Consider the following 18,223-nt stretch of genomic DNA (forward strand, 5'->3'; position numbering starts at 1 on the left):
GAATCGAGAATAAATGTGTCAGTCAAATACCCCTAGTACATATAACAAAAAACAGGATACTTTCTTCCCTTACTCTGATGATAGGAAAAGTGAGAGACAAGTGCTCAATGCTGTGTGACCATGAGTGGAATTCATACATGCAGCATGTTTAGGCAGTCTATTTTTATAGATCTCGACAACCAGCAAAATATGCTTGCCACTGTGAATACACGTCTTGTGACTGGTGCTTTAAGAGAGCCCTTTACAGCAGAAAAGACCGACAAGGGGGAAGAAACAGTATAGAACACATGCCATACAATACTGAAGCAGCAGGCCAGCTGTCATGCTATTGACTGTAAGCTTTTCACTGGAGAGGAGAATGGATCTTGCTGTACAGGTACTGTCTCGGTTCATTTTTCAAGAAGCACTCCTTCTCATTCACTAAAGAACTATACAAGGTGACAGCTACTGTCTGTGAGACTGTTGAAGCCGGACAGCACAAGATGTGCTCTATAGGGCGGATGAGATTTGAGGAGCACAAACACAAAACCCAGCCATTTTAAAACATAGTGAGAAAATAAAAAAGACATATGAAGTCAATTATCATTGTATCAAATGGGTATCGCACTATGTTCAGTACATTATAGAAAGTACATCCCATATTCTGGCGAGGCTGAATATCCATGCTGCTACCAATAAATTACTGCCATGTAACATCTCATAATTAAAGGAAGTGAGTTTGGTAGGAAAAAAAAAAACGTTTTTTTATTAAGACAAGAGCAGAATATTATAATATAACATAAGACATATTTTAATATTTATATACATCATATAAATTAAACTATTTTGGAATTGCATTCATGAAGTCTTAAGATTCATAATTAGTTACTGTTGTTTAAACAATTATGTCAACCTTCTCAGGCTAATTTGTTCTACAGAAACTAGCAAAACTACTAAAACAGTTATAAAGTGAAAAAACTTCCACTTATTATTATTTAAATCTATGTAATATTTGAATGAACAAAAGTGCATTGTGTACATGATCTTGAGATTCTTGAGAAACTTTCTCCAATCCCACCAACACCAAATACTTCTTTAAGAGAATGTAGTAATAATACGGAGGTAGATACTTCTCCTTGCAAACTACAACAAACTATTTTTCCTTATTCTATAGGTTACAGCGCTACCCTGTAAAACCTCCATTAAAAACTAAATAAAAAGCATGTGCTTTACAATTCCTTTAAAACATAAAAAACAATATACTATGCTGATGACTTCCATATTTGAGCATGGCATCTGTCAGACTGTTCAGAGTTTGCAGCTGTTCAGATACAGTACATTCTTTCTAAGGCGGTTTTCAGCGTTTTTATGCCTTTTCCTCTTGGGCTTTATCTTTTCGGCCTCAGGGTCAGGTCTCCTGAATAAAGGGCAAGTGCTCCTTCCTTTGTGGAGAAAGTCTTCAATACAGGAACAGCTCTGGGTTTTTGCTCTGATGTTACGCAATATATTGGTGCTAAAGAGGAAGAATAAACCACTTTTTTAAAAAACATTAATCCTTTGAAGTTGACATTGTTCACAAAACAACAAAAACATGCATCTCCTTTTAGAGTAAGAAAAATATCACTGGGCAACAAACTATGGTAATTTTTTCTCCAAGAGAAATTTCTAATTTTGGTAGCACTTAACAATAAGGTTACAATATTAAAGTTAATTAAAGATGCTATATAAAATAAAAGTTATCTTTACTACTAGATAACACTAGTAGTATTATCTTTATAATAGTGTTATATTATATTTATGTATTTTGTTTATTTGATATTTAAATGCAGCATCTAGACCTACAGTGTGAAATAAAATAGACACATACAGTATAAATGTCATGTCAAATGTCAAAAGACATCTTCAAAAGTCAAATATCATCATGAAGGGGCTCAAATTCTACATCCTTTGTAAATGTGATGCCTGCACAATATAATAACCCCCACCCACATTTTGAGGTGAATGTATGTTTCCCAAAAGGAATTATAAGAAATATTAGAATTATAGTTGGACAAAGAAATAAGATTGAATTGCTACCAATTGCCACAAAATTCAGATGTAACACAACTAAACAATCCAGTCATCCACAGATTTCCTTCTTGTGCTGAATGTAACAATATTCTACCATGGGAAAGTGAAAACATTAAAATAGCTGATTAGAATTTAAAAAAAATATACTTGCCTTATGTTAAATAGATACACAGCTACAGTAGTAGTCAGTTTAAGGTAATAAATCAATTTGGGCAAAGCTAAGGGAAATTATTATTAATTAATTTGTTGCTTAACATATTGTGACTAATTAAAGGGATGCAGTAATACCGAGTAAGTGATATGAATTAATGCACATACTTCCAAAGCTGGAGTACTGCCAGCATTTTAATACCATTTTCACAAACATGAGGAAGTGAGTCCAAACATAACATCAGTCATCCGAGCCTCTTAATTAATGGGCAACCACATCAATGTTATTAGACTGGTTAGCGTCCAGGCACTGAATGTTAGTGAAAAACATTACATCTATAGCAGTCAAAATATTTTATGTATCGCAAACAATTTTTCCTAAAATTCCAATGGGCAAACATGCACAATCTCTGCATGTTTGTTTCCCCAAGTGTTTCCTTTAGTGGTACTTTACAGTACCTAAACATCCCTTCCGCAACTTGAAGAAGTAACTGTCCTGAATGCATTCTTCCTCTGTCATTTTTAGGCTTTTCTTGAGATCAGCCATATTGTAACATGGGATTCCCTAATCAGACATGCTGTCACCTGAATTTAAAAAAACACTGAATGGGTCATTTAAAAGTTGTGTGTACAGGAGGTGTACCATCATCAACTGAAATATACTTCTCTCTGCACAAGCTCTCAGTCTTGTAATTACATGATTTATTTAAATACTTTCCAAACCTACAACAACATTTTATCCAGAAACAGATGTACTGCACTGCTTGTTTGATCCAAGTAACTTAATGTCTTGGTTTCTACTAATGGCTTCTCAATGAGTCACCATAGTATCGATTTCTAGCCAAAATCACTATCAATCTCATGGCTTAGCTTTTCTTCAGATACAAAGAGGAAAAGAAAATCCTTGTCTCTAATGTTTTCACATGACTTCGACTCTCTGGGATAAGAAGTAACTATGGCTGAGAGCCACTGTGATCTTTGAACAGGCAGGATTCTCAGACGTGGCTACCTGTTACAGATTTCTCACAGAGAATTTGCTGCAGCTCCCTGAGGAACCAACTTTTCCACAGTTTTTTTGACACTCATACATGTTTCTCGTTTGTAAAACAATAAAATAAAATACTTACCTATATTTAGAACTTTGGTTGGTGAAATGTCTACGTGTGCCATCAATTTATACTTTTGTTTGGACAAAAAGAGTCCTTCCATATAAAAAGGATCAAATCATGTCATTTCAACTGTAAGCAACAGCACCAAGGGTAACTTCTTCTGTGTTTGCAGCAGTAAATGAAAGCACAGAGCAAACTAATTTCATGTCCCTAATGTGATCAAGAAGGAAAATTGTGTTACATGACAAGTAAAACCAACAGACTTCCTGATGCAAATACTAGTGTCAAGCAATCCGATGATATGGAAAAAAGGAATTTTCAGATGCACAGTGTGACTTCATAAATCTGACATTTCATGGACAGTTTACAGCTCTATGTTGGATTAGTAAGATCCGAATACTAATATACCCCATCGAACAATGCTGGTTTACTAGTAGTGAATGTATTTTTACAATTTAATATAAGCAAATGGACTTGTGTTTTAATTTGGTATTGTGTTGCCAAACTTAATTTGATAGAAATCTCATTTTACGTTGGTGTACTGGTGTGCCAAGGAAGAATTTTGGGTACTGTCATGATATTTTAGTTGGGTAAAAACTTTTAATTTTACATTTAATTACAAAAAATAAGGTAAGCGAAGTTTCGTAGTTGGAATTAGTAGAAAATGCAATGTGAAAGTGCAGGAGGAATTATGACAGCTACATTTTACTCCAGCTGTAACTTGCTATCATTCCTGACGTCATTTCTTATGAAGTTTATAGTACATATAGTATAAGGCTCTTAAAAGGTTATACGTACAGTCTATACCATAGGTTAACCACCCAAAAAGAAGCACATTTAATATTTTTTGAAGATTCCTAGAGACACTGTTTCCATAACATTGTCTGGTATGTGTTGTATACACCCACGTTCTATATCACCCACCTCATCTAACTAACTCAGTCTAACTTCGCACCAGAGAATGAACCTCCTCTTCTCAGTAACCATGTGCCAAACAGCAATAATGCAGTTCAGAAGGAACTCAGTTTTTTTCAGATTGTGTTAATGTCTGTTTATTACATACAGAATGTGAATCCACCATTGAATTTAGTAACTCTTTTAAAAGAACAGTGGTAATATATGCAAGTATTATGTACTGAATAGAGGTTTTTACTACAGAGCTTTTTCCAATAAATTCCCACTTCGAATTTAATTATAATGGAGTCTTTGCTATACAGATAAGGAAGCCACAAACATTTCTCAGGAAAACGCTGCTAGCAGCAGCGGAGTTAGAATATACTGTATATATGTGGGAGTGTACAGGAGATGGAGAATGACAAAAACAAGCAGAAGTTGAGGGAAAGAAAAAAGCAACATTTCAGCCTGCAGCCGGCTCCACAGCCAAGACATCATGTCTTTTTTCTGTTTCGTCTTATTTTTCAGTGTGGGACTAACCTCCACTTGACCCTTTGCAGCTTGCATGCTGACACAATTCCCCACTCCACCAACATACAGCAAGCCCGGATTTTCCTCGTCTCCTTGCCCCAGCATTCTGTTACCCAAAATAACTCCAAAATACATCAGGTTCCAGAAAGACACCGGTTTGTCCTGCCTGTTGTTCAGAACTTGCCCAGTGCCTCTCTTGGACACTAGAGGATACTGGAAACCTTTTTCTCCCTGAGGCCGTACTGATCTAATCCTGGATTCGATGTTTTCTGCTTCATAAAAAAACACAAAGATAGCTGATGTCTGTGGTGCAGTCATTGCTGAGCAGTAGTGTTCAGATACTGTATACCGTTCAGGTATGTTTATTAAAAGCAAAGTATGAAGTAAGGCATTCCGACAGTCACTGTAATCTATTTTCTGAAAGGTCACTTAACACTGTCACAAGCATTTAGCCACCCAAAGACATTTTAAAAGACACTTTTTATTAGTTAGTACAACTGTATTTTGTCAGAATTATATGTGATACAGAAAAAATGTAAACCAGGGATTGAGTATGAATACCTAAACATGAAATCAGAGATTTACCCGTAAATAAGAAAAAACACCGGTTCCCTTTCAATACACAGTGTGATCATCCTGGGTCATGAAGGGCCTTATTACTAAGCTCCAGGACCAGATTTCAGTATTTACCAGTCAGTTAAAATATATGGTTCAATATTTACAAAGTACTGCTATTTTATTTGGCTGACACTTATACAAAGTGACCTACGTTTGCACCCATTTATACAGCAGGGTATTTTACTGGAAGTAAATTTTGGGTGAAGTGCTTAGGGGTACAGCAGTGGTGTCTTAGCTGGGATTTTAACCCACATACTTGCTGTTTGTAAATCCAGAACCCTTTGCTTATGTACGTATTCTTATAAATATCATCATCAGCCCATTTCAGCCACTGTTTAATGAAGGTACATTCAAGGCTGGAATTCTGTTTCTTTATTGTGTGTGTTTTGAACACTTACCAACAACGCTGCAGTGCTCCCTGTGTCGTAGTTAAGACATTAAAAATATATTTCTGTTGTTGAAGTCAATCACACTGGAGCTTCTAATTATGTCCGGCACAATTATCAGTACTCCAAACTGATGGCTCACAAGTTCTGTTGGGCATTCTGTAGCTGATGAGAGCTGTCACTTGATACAGGAAAAATGAATGTACAGTGAGAATTCCAAGGCTATCGGGCTGTTGAAAACGATGCTGTAATGAGATCTTGCCATCATGCTAAAATGTTTTTGACAGTACTATAATCCAGTGCAGAGCTGCAAATAATCCATGATGGGTTATTCTATTATGTTTACTGACACACAGCACAGAACTAAAACCCTCAAGAGGGGAAAAGAGTTAAATAGCTGATTTATTTTTATCAAATGGTGACCTTGGGCTGGAGTTGAGAAATGTGAAAATATACATTATATGAATTTTGGAAATATTTATCTTTGAAAAAATATTAAAGTTTATTATAAGTAGTATTTATTTTAAAGAAGGTCCATTTTTTATTTAATCCCCCTCTTTTGGACATTTCCCAAAAATATATTGTATTCGTGTAACATGGAGACATTTTTAAACATTCAGCAGTGCCCAACGTACTGATTACAATCACTAAAAAATTGAGAAAGCTTCAAAAAAGTTGGACTTATATATCAGTATTAACGGAGGTGGACAATAGAAGCTCGAGCTTGGTTTAGCAAAACATGTCCAGTTGATTTGACATTACCAGCTTTGACATTGACAGGCAAAATGCTCTTTTAATTAATACAATCGGAATAATAATAATAAAGGAAGAACAGCTTTGTGGATTCTGTTCAGATGCTAATTTTGTTCAGTGCCATTCCTTGTGTGTGACAACAGCTTGTAACACTCTAATTAGAAAGAAAATCAATTAGCACACAGGCATCACAGAAAGAAGTTAAAACTTTTCTTGTTTCCTTTCGGTGTAAAAAGTTAAAGGTGGCTGTAAACTGTTTTACTTTTCACTGGAAATATCAGGTGGTAGTCAGGAGGGAGACAAAATGAAGGAATGAAGAGGAACTAAAAGTATACACAAGTTGCATACATTTTATTGCCCACTTTTTATGCCTTGTTTGTTCTTTTTAATGGGCGATGGAAATGTTAAGTGCTTACCTGAGTGAGCTGTCAGAAAGCCTTTTCCTGGTGTGTCAAAGAGAAGTCACCATATCTCTTCCTGGAGAAATGGTTTCAGACAACATAAAAATAGCTTTGGGAAAATAAGTCTATATCCAAAACTCAGCATAGATAATTACGTGGAGAAAGTGAAATTTTACAGATGAACAAATGTGACCTCATATGCCAAAAGGATTTGCAGCTGTGCATGCCCTTTCTCAGAGTACGACAGATGAGCTATGAAGACAGGTTTCTCCTGGGGAATGAGTGAAAGAAAATAAGAGAAAGAGTTTAAATTAAATTATTCTCCAAATTATCCACAGAGCCTGTCTTTGTGCCAGTTGTGAATGAGAATATGTGACCATGAAATTTTTTAATGGAAACAGTGTGTTTTCACCATTAGCCATTATTAGTAATGCAGATAAGGGGAGAAGGGAGAAATGAAAATGAATTTGTGGTGTCCTGAGTCACAAAAGGAGAAGTATGAATCAGAATTCCATAATGAATATCAATTGTGTATCTTAGATCAAACTTCAGAATTATGCATTTCCTTATATTTAAGGTTGTAAAGTTTAAAAGTAAATGTTTTTTTAACTGAGATGTGCAGAACAAAATACTTTTTCCCACAGGATACTCGTTGCCATCAATAATTACCTTCACTCCAGAACTGAAATTTTACATTTCTCTTTTTTTTCATGGAAAGCAACAAGGTCATACTAGCTAGTTCAGAATTCACTCTTTATCTCTGCCTTGAAAGAAGAGAGCTCAGTGTGGGTCAGAGTCAGAATTCCAGGAGTAATGTCCTAGTACCGAGGGAAAAAAGGCGAAGCACTGTATGTCCATTCCGAATGTATATAGTATAGGAAGAAATGTTAATGTTAAGTAAAAGCTTTGTATCTTATCTCTCACACATAGCGGTTTGTACTAGTTGTTCATGTATTTGTGTAGAGTACATTTAAGTGTAACCTGTGTAACATTTCTGTATTTTACACACAGGTAAACTTTTCCACACGTCAGAATACTGAAAGCAGAAAAAAAAAAGTATCTTGATAACTGGGAGAAAAACTAAAACTTGATGAAGAATTAGTTCCATGTAAAGTGAAAAAAAATACTTGAATTTTCCTTTTAATTTCTTCCATGTGTGTCAGCTCAGGTGGTCAAATTACAGCATTGCTGTGATGTCAGTGTAACGGAGTGTGCTAGAGAGCAGCAGCTTTGCATGCAATCTGCTAAACTTAGTCTACAGCTTTGAGGAACACAGAAGCACACGGAGCGAGGCAGGGGAGCACAGCTGATGTAAAAGCACAGTGTGAAGAGAGCAAAACGGAAACCTCTAGAATTTCAGGGGTTTCTGCTGATGACTTTGGGGATTGGAATGTTCAAACTTAATGTTTAATCAGTTTAATCTTCATCTTCGATTCCAGTCATTCAGTTGTCAATAGATGTCCATTTTAATAAGAATCTGCTGAGGAAAGCTTTTGAAAACGTCCCAGGATAAGGCCAAGATCAGCATTGCAACAAGCACAGGTACTAAAATTAGCAAAATGTCTCCTTTATGCTGTAAGCTTTTTTATTCTCCTCTAGAACAGATTCTAGTATTCAATACCTACTAGCAACTAAATGAACTTGATAGGCTGGAAGCTGTAATATTTCTCATGTTCCTGACTTTGTTGACTGTTCCCACTATGGAAATGCAAAATAACTGCCTCTCAAATGAAATATTAATGAGCAAGTTTCCATCTGCCTTTCCCATTAATTAACTTTTTTGCAGCAGGAGATGAGAAAGTATTCCACAGTAGCACGACCTTCTGTGCAGAATGCTTCTCTAATTGGCTCTAGACACTCTCCCCTAGCACCAATTTGTTTCCCCACTACTCTCTTCTTATGATTTTAGGAAGTCCTTTCATGAGCCATCTCTTTGCTGGAACTATGAGTTGGCAAGAAAAAGACACAAATGGTTGTGGCAGCCTATTTTGAGTTAAGCAAAATCAGATATTTATCAATAGGCTTATCATGGTTGGAGTATCAGCTTTGATATAGGACAACAATATTCAGTACAATAGGAGTTTCAGGGTCAGGGTCTAGAATCTATTTTATCAGAAAGATCTGATTTTAATGACAGCAAGAATAGCCTCCTCTTCTTTTCACCTTTCTCATTTTCTTGTAATGAACGTCACCTGGTTACAATTGGCATGTTTGTAGGTGACCTGTAAAGTTACCAGGAGAATGAAAGGATTGTGCTTCAACAACCAGTAGACCTTGAAAGCAGCTTTCTGAGAGATAGGAAGGGATTCTTCTTTATCAGAATCAGTCTTTTTACCTTTAAGTACAGATTGAGAGCAACCTTACTGCTTAATCGCATATTGTATAAAATAGTGTATCAAATCTTACTGCAAGCGAATCCAGAATTACCATTTTTCTGATAGGACAATGCGAGATCACACAGTGCTAGGATTACAATAGCACAACTTTGAGAAAACAATGTTTTCTCTTGCTATGGCCAGCTTGTCCTCCTGATCCGAATTCAATTCTGGGGAGCCCTCTCCACTGCTGTCAACAGGAGACAACAGCAACCGGCTCACTGCAGCTCTGCAGGAGGAGAAGCAGAACCTCCCACAGCAGTCTGTGCAGGGGCTGATCAGGTCTGTGCATCAATGCTATCAGGAAGCCATACCTGGAATTAACCTTCTAATACTGTATATCTATTTTGATAATGTCATGTGCCATATTGAAATGCACCACAATTCTTTGATTTGCTTTTTGTCAATGTTTTCTTTGATTTAAAAAAAATGTTTTCGTTTAACACATTCAATTTTCTGACGGGGTGGCCTAGTGGACCAGTGGTTGGTATTGCTGCCTTGCAGGGCTGGGGCCCTGGGTTCAGTTCCTGGGGTACTTTGTGTGTGGAGTTTGTTATCCCTGTGTTTCAGTGAGCTTCCTTCTGTTGCTTTTCTCCCACATACCAAAAGCAAACTGGTAGGTTAACTGGCTTCTGCGAAAACTTGTGTAAGTTAGAGCATGTCCATATTTGTGTCTATCTGCCCTGTGATGGACCAGTACCCTGTCCAGGCGATATTCTGCCTTGTGCTTCCCTATGACCCTGGATTGGGAGAAATGGTTAGAAAAATGGATGGATGGGAAGTTCAGCTTTTTTACTCTTTTGTGCATCAGTATATGAGGTTTGCATGTATTACACATTAGAAATCAGATATATAAATTAATTAGTTAAGTTTTCTGGGGTCTTTGAAAAAAGGGCAATGGGTAATCAAATGACTGAATAACTTATAATACTCTCTTAGTGGACTTGGAACCATTTAGCATATTCCTGGCTGTTATTAGCTTAACCTGTAATGGAATATAAATGAGCCCATATGGCTGCGATATAATCATGTTTCTTCTAAAAAAGCTCCCTGTGGTGGGTGTGCAGAAAAGCATGTGCATTCTGGAGGGCAAAGTTTTCCACATGCCTGCACACTCATTTGCATGGAGAAAGAATCCGAAGGGGCACAATACCGACATGCATCTTAATGAAAAAGGCAAGCAGACGATGCTGCATCCGCCTCAGGTTCTGTTCCCTTTGATTGACACCTAGTTCGGAGTAAAAGGCTTCTCCCGGGGGGGGGAGGCTTGTGTACAGGAATCTTGACTATGCAGGCGCAATAATCAAGAGCCTTAATTATTATTAGTCCAAGGGGATTGGCAACACATCTCTTGGGAACTGTTGCCATCTCACGCTCTCTCTTTGGTTTCCCAAAAGCAGTTAGTTTTGCTCTCATCCCTTTTCTCTCCCCCCATTTTATTTCTAGCCGGCGTAGAGGGGTAGCTGTGAAGAATGAATTCGGCACCAGCAGGCCCGAAGGAGCTGCAGACTTGAATGCTCCAGAGGTGCACAGCACTGTGTTCTCGGGAGCCAGCTCCAAATGCAGTCCAGATGTTGCCAACATCGAGCTGGAGGTTCTCAGGCGGCAGTGGAGCCACAACAGAGGGGGAAATGGATTTTTAAAATTCCACAGGCCTTCTGTTCGGTTTCCATGCTGCGGATTTCATTTCATGAACGCCGAGCGTGGTAGGTGCCAAGGAGCACTGTGGCCCCCAGAGAGTCTAAAGTGACTGCTGTCTTAAAGGGCTCCAAGGGCTTGGTCTCTGTGGGATCTCCAACATTTCAATCTAAACATGATTTTGTAGGATTTTGCTAGCTATTGTACGTTATTTAAGAATATTATTGTTTTTTTTGCCGTCTAGAATCCATATCGGTTTGTCTTATCACAGAAATGACAAAAAAGTTAGAGTAGTTTGATGTAGGCTGTTTATTTATGAGAACTGTGAGGTGACATTTTTTGCTTCTTAAAAAAACTGAATTCAAAGTGAACTGAAATCTCCCTTTGTGCCATAGTACTGTAAATGCCACATTAGTTTCGATATATATCAAGCTATCTAATAGTTATGGTTGAATTTTAGTCCTTTTTCATTCCTGTGAGATATTAAAATTCTGTACTTAATGATCCAAGAATCCAACCAAGCTGATTGGTTCCTAAGTTACCATCTACCCATATCAATTATTTTGCCTTCATGACTCTTCAAGGAGTTGTATTATAGGGTTGTTGCACCTGGAGTTGTTTTGTTTTTTTATAAATTCCTAGACTACCTTCCCTAAAGGATTATGTGAAATGGCAGATGATCTTACTCTTTAGTAACCTGTCATTCCACCTAGTAGGGGAGGCGTTGAAAGAGACTGCTGTCACGCCAACTGGAACTGAGGCAGGTCCTAACAGCTAGTCAAAGAAGGTGTTACAGCAAAAGGATGTGAGGAGGGGGTGCTTCTTAAACCACAGGAAATGTAAAGATAAACTCTTCTGTTTAGATTTTAGAAGCACTAAGGTACAAATTACTTAGTATGACTGTACGTTTACAATCAAACAGGATTTTTAAAACTTCATAAATGATATATCCTCAAAAGTAGCTCTGTGCTGTATTTTGCCCTCTATACGTAATTAGAAATTATAAAATTTTCAAAAGAATTCCAGCCTTGTTCTTCAAATGGTGTGTAATACAAATGATGGCAATTTCTGTCTTTTTTCAGGAATAAATGTTCAACTGACCATGACACAAAGTATTGTCTTAAGATTTTTCTCTCATAGTCTTCTTGGAGTTTTGCACATTTCTGAGTTATCTTCTCTGAGGTTCTTATGCTCCCCTTTATTTTTTTTACATTAAATTAGATTATTTTATTCATCTGAATCCCGTTGGCAATTTTATACAAAAGCTTCAAACAAACAGCTCAACAGTGGAAGTCTGCAAAAACTCTTCTGAAGGAGGAGGGAGTTCCACAATAATTCAAATCACATGAAGTAAATGTGTTTAACTTGTTTGTCTGCAACCATGAGATGACACTGATTATCTGTAAACCAGCTTACTACTGTAGCTGAATGTTTTACTTTCTGATAGGAACAGCATCTCAAAGAGCCAATGTCACTTCTGAAGGTTTAGAACTATTCAGGTGTAAAACTAAACTTTTTTTAAAATATTATTTTGGAATATGGAGTTTATAACAGATCTCTGGGAGAAAGATTAGATCCTAATTTTGTCCACTTCTGCTCTCCTATGTATCTATATATCTTGCCCCCTGGACTTCACCTTGCGCATCTCTCTTGCACCCCTCCCGCCGAGTTATACCCTTGCAGAAGCTCCCATGCTCATTCCTTGCAATGGGTTTGGGGTTTGGCAGCCATATCCTCGGCTAGGTGGCTTTCACCCAATACCCTCTACACATTTCACCCCTCTGTTGTTAGAAAGGTTAGGTAAAGTAATGAAAAAAATATCTAATCATTATCAGAATGTCACTCAATACTGGGAAGGTTTGTTGCATTCTGGAGCCTATTGCAAATGCACAGACTACAAGGCAGGACTTCATCCTGGATGGAGTCTCAGTCATCGCGGGGTACACACACACACACGGACGCTTTGGGGACACCAACTAGCCTATCTAGCATATCATGGTGGAGGCAACCTGATCATCAAGATCATCCAGATGTTACACTTTCAAATTCCATACCACCCTGCCACCCAACAGTGAAAAAGCTGAGAAGTGTCCCAAATATACAGTAGAAGAAGATGCCAATGGCCATTGCTGAAGTTCTCCATGTTAACTGTACTCCAACAGCCAGGCCTTAATAGTTTAGATTTTTTCCTTCTTTGAATGTTTTTTTTATGCAGACCACAATGGATCATAACAAAATCGAAATAAAAAGTTTGTCACAGGAGAAATGCAAAACAAATAACTTTTACAAAAAACTGAAAATGTCGTTGACATTGTTGAAAATGAGCATGACAATGTTCTCAGTGGTTCACAGGTAAATCTTATCACATAATAAGCTACAGACTGACCGATCATGCAGGATAACCCAGGCACTTGTGAAGATACTAATTCAATCAGAACGATGGCTTTAGGCATCCTGTTATTTTGAGATTAACCCATCACACAATTTGATACAGGAATTTGTTGGGCGAAGAATCAAATTCTGATCAGGTATAATATAATTTGCAGTACTCTAGGTCTTTCTGTAACTGATTGATTCAAGGATGTCATCTACTTTCTTGAAAGAAGCCTGGTTACAAGCTTCTACAAGTACAGTATGAGATAGCTGGGCATCTTGTTGTGAAAGAAAAGAAGTGCCTCATGTTCTCAGCTCCTGTGAAGTTTCCATCTGCGTCTTTTGGTTCACGTTTCACTGGTGTTTCAGTCCACTGTGTTGACCATGGCGAAGCTTTAGAAGACTCTGAATACTTAAAAAGGTCCCCTCATATTCCTCTGTGTTCAGGACTAAAGACATTCTGCTCTTTCAGAATGTCAGTGTAGGACATTTCTTTGAGCCCAGGAATGTATCAGGTTGCTCTCCTCTGGAGTTCAGAGCAGCAATACATTTATTGTCATGTTGTGTCCAAAATTGCACAATTTTAACATAACATCCCCTAATTTAAATTCTACCTTTTAACTTTATATCCTAACTTTTTATTTTGCCATTTTTGCTAAATTTTCTTAGAGATGTCAGCATGAGTAGCCTCTCCAAGCTCAGTGTTTTCTGAAAAACCACTGCATTTAACTACAATATAAATGTCCAGAATTGGCATTAAATCTTTTTTAAATTAAACTAATTACAGTACATTACCCCCAATTTGAGTATTTATTGATTATTTGGTCATTTATGCCCAGTAACCAGTTATAATCCAAGTACATCAAAAGCTTTCTGAAAACTTAAATATAAAGTACTATTGCTCTGTATATTCTAACAAATTAAGCAAGACTGGTGCTGAACAATTCATATTGAGTATCTCTTAGAACCTTATTGCCAAACAGAATTAGTAATACTTATTAGTCTGTATTGACTATGTTTAGTTCTGTAACCTTTTTCATGAATAGGCATTAGCGAATTTCTAGTCAGGGAGTATTACCTCTGTCTTGAGACTGCAAGAAGAATTATCAGTTGTTTCCTTAAGTGCAATTTGTTTGAACACAATCAGGCCCTGGAGATTTGTTTATCTTGAGTGTCTCCCATAACTGTAACACTTCTGCCTTGTCTATGTCTAATACTATTTAATATGGAACTTTGTCTTTCCTCAGCCTGAGGCATGTTATCTGTTCCTTCCTTAGTAAACACTTCAGTGGAATATCTTCTTAATACATGAACCATTTTCCTGTCATTATCTAAACATTTCCCTTCTTTATCTCTGAGACACTTTAATTCACCACCTTACTCTTCTTTTGCTATTGTAAAACGGAAAAAATATTGTTTTAAACTGCATTGCACTATTCCTTCTTAAGTCTCTCTTAGAAAGTCTCTATTAGAAATATCATTTTCTAATATGTGCTTGCAGTTCATTATACTCCTTTTATTTAACTGGATTTTGAATGTTTCAGAAGGAGGTTTCTTTCTCCTCATCTTCTTCCTTATTTTAACAAATCAAGTTAAATGGATTCAGCCTTTTTGCACTCTTTCTACCAGTCAAGAAAAAAAAAACCTTATATAAAGCAAATAAACACAGAAACTACATTCCTCCTTAGTACAAAGGACAAAAATGCACTTCGTACCGCTACACTACTTAGGTATCCATACTTCAGGAAAAAACATGAAGTCAGAAGACCACAGATTCCTACACTATGGAACAAAGTAAAAACTAGGCATAAGGCAACTTTAGGCCCTCAAATAATATTCATAGTCCTGTAATGCAGCAATAAGTTTAAGAATTATTTTAAAGGTAAAAAAGTTGAGTGCATACACTGGACTATAGTGTCGTATAAAATTACACTATTCTGGTGTTACCTTTATCTTTCCTATGAGACCTACAGTATAGACATCTCAAAAGTGTTCTTTTATAAATGTTCAACAGTCCCACAATGCCATGCATTTTCAATGTTTTAGTACCTTTGACTTGCGTTCTGAGTTTTGACCTATCAGTTTTCAAATGTCAAGCACAGATTTATATTTTTGCTTTCAAATAGATTAGAAACTGCTGTTTCAACACGATAACAACACAAATTCTAAACTCTTTTCAGAGCTCTGTAAGAAATGCTATTTCCTTTTTATGAATTCTGTTTAAAAAAAGCACTAAAACACTATACAGTACATTTAAACTTAAAACATGAATACCTGTATTTCAATCATAAAACTAACCATTTCCTGTAATGTAATTGGAAAAAAAAAATTCTCCAGCACACAGAAGTACAATATCTCACCATGGCTCTGATTTTAGAAAGATAGGAAGGGGTTCAATAAGGAGCGGTGACTCATGGAATTCCAGGCAAAGGTCAGAAAATGAATCAGGAAATTCGCTTGAAAGTAGAAATAATCCAAAAATATTGACGTGCTTAAAATGAATGTTTTCACATAACCATTCTTTTCAACTGGAATTTAGGGAAATCATGACTGGGGTACCCAGTAAAACTCCAAATCACCCTTGTTCTGCCACCAGTTGCCACTACTCATCCAGAACATTAGATACAGTTTTGTGGACGAGATGGATGCAGGAGGAGAATCAAGTCACTGCTGGATTACAGCAGGCCCATGGCTAGAGCAGTCCAGCATATCAGCTACCCTAAATTATGAGGTTCATGAGTCATGACATCACTGGATTAATAATTGAAGTGAATTTCCATCACTGTCTTCGGCCATAAGATACATTTTTATGTGTGTTTTATTTTTAATATGCTCAAGTATTTTATCCTATTATGGCAACTATTTTGAAGTTCAATAATGGATCTGATGGAATAAATACAAAGGATATGCCTTCTGTTCCTCCTTCAGTTAAGAAGTTAAATTTTTAGTTGAATTATTCAGAACAATACAAATTATAGTTCATTACAAATTATTTCACACCTGCATCATTGATGCAATACTAATAAACCTAGGACCCATAAAAAGAACGTCAGCATCGGTGCAACACTCATCCCGCATTTAATGAAAATCAAGATCATATGTTTCCTACAATAGTAGGACGTAGCTTTGTCATGACAGGTCAAACCGGATGGTGTGTTTATTTCCAGACCATAACCCATTCAGTGTATCAGAATCATCTGTGGGGGTTGAAATATGCTGAAAGTATTATACACCTCTTCTTTAATTCTAGTGTTCTATCTAATTGGCATCACTAGATCACTCAAATTGCTTCTTAAAGAAAAACATCCCTCTTAAATATATACAGTAGGATATATACATTTAATATACAGGATTTTCATATAAAGGATTTTGTTTTCTCTTAAACTTCTGTCGCAAGTCAGTAGTTTTTTTTAATTGATGTAACACAGTGAATAGTAAGAAGAAGGTCAACATCACTCAGTAAAGAGCACCCGGCTTTAACTTAACCATATGTGAATGCTTTTCACTTCAAAGCCCAAGTATCTACAATATAGCTTTTTTTGTCAAACACTGGTGCTCAACCCTAGTATAAATCATTGACTGAGCCAGTACATTAACATAATGCTTCACATAAAGTCTAGAAGCAGCTTTAACCATGGCAATTAACCTATTTACAATACAATAAATGTTTCCAAAACATACAGTCATTTGCTGGTGCTGAAAGCAGTCCAAAATAATAAAAATGAAGAATGTGGTTTTAATCTTCAGCAAACTAGATACTCATGCCACTTTAAAAGGAAACTTCTTGGTCGGTAAACCAAGCTTTTGGATGATATCATCTGTTTTTGTCATAGAAACAGATAATCAATGGACTTACTGTGTGTTTAAAAGCCAGGAAAGAGCAAACAGAGGAACACATCTCCTATCTCTGAACTGATACCAGCTCCTAATGTGACTCTAGTAAATCCAGAGTTGGCAGCTAAATTTGCTGTTACTCAGTGCAAACACTCCTCCCATACCAAGACTACCTTCCAATTGCCTGTAAGGAACTTTGCTGACAGAGCTAGAATTAATTCACAGATCATCCAGTGGAGCAGAAAGTAACTGAAGACTGCAAGTTCTGAAAACATTGTTCTCAAATCTTTTGTTATTCTTCAATGATAAAATTATCTTAGATTATATGTCTATCTAACCTGTTTGGGAGGCTGTTGTGCTTTTTCCCCTTTTTTTGTACGGAAGACCAACAAAACCTGCTTGCCTCCTGGAATCTCTTTAGCTTTTCCTGTGACATTGCAATACAGTTTTTGATAGTACAATCATTAAAAATAAAACAATACCATACTCAAATTCTAAAAAACAGAAAGTTAGCACTTCAGCTCCAGTGAAACTAATTATTATCATAAAGAAAACTTAAGTACACGGTATATGTTTTATTTACATAATCAAAATCTGAGAGCCAGTGTCCCAGAAATGTAACAATCCACTGTGTGAGGTAGATACTCGGCCAAAATGGCCATACCTTATCATTCTGTTAAAATGTACAATACAAAATAGGGAATAAACTGCATTGCACGTTAAAATGTTCCGTTAGCCATTGGCCATTTTGAGAAAAAAAAATTGTATATTGTAGGAGGGAGTACTTATAGATGATTTAATAAAGAACAGGATTTGTATTGGAAGATTCCATAAGCCAATCGGTTCCATTTAGTACACTATATGGCCTCAAAACGAAGCTTCTAGCATGCTGAATCACACAAACTCCTAGGTTCAGCTCTAAAGTCCAGGAATGCCCATGTGTGTGAATGCCATTAACCAGATGTGACTTGAATTTCCCAAGCAGCTGCTGTGAGTTGAGGAGCCTTGAGTCAGCTGACGTATTCCATTTTACAGCCCATGAATTGTTTGGTACGTTGCAATTGTTGGAGAGAACTGCATCACTCTTACAGAAAAAGTAGCGTCAGTTGTAG

At 36.7% G+C, this 18,223-nt stretch overlaps 1 long non-coding RNA gene across 1 annotated transcript; it reads left to right on the forward strand.

The window, feature by feature from the left end:
• Window positions 1-265: 265 nt before the first annotated feature.
• On the forward strand, window positions 266-11,123 carry LOC107078679 (uncharacterized). Its single transcript, XR_011190873.1, has 2 exons — window positions 266-376; window positions 10,713-11,123. It is a non-coding gene; the product is annotated as an uncharacterized lncRNA (long non-coding RNA).
• The last annotated feature ends 7,100 nt before the right edge of the window (window positions 11,124-18,223 follow it).

This window comes from Lepisosteus oculatus, chromosome 10 (assembly GCF_040954835.1).
Source record: "Lepisosteus oculatus isolate fLepOcu1 chromosome 10, fLepOcu1.hap2, whole genome shotgun sequence".
In the NCBI taxonomy this organism is placed as follows: Eukaryota; Metazoa; Chordata; class Actinopteri; order Semionotiformes; family Lepisosteidae; genus Lepisosteus; species Lepisosteus oculatus.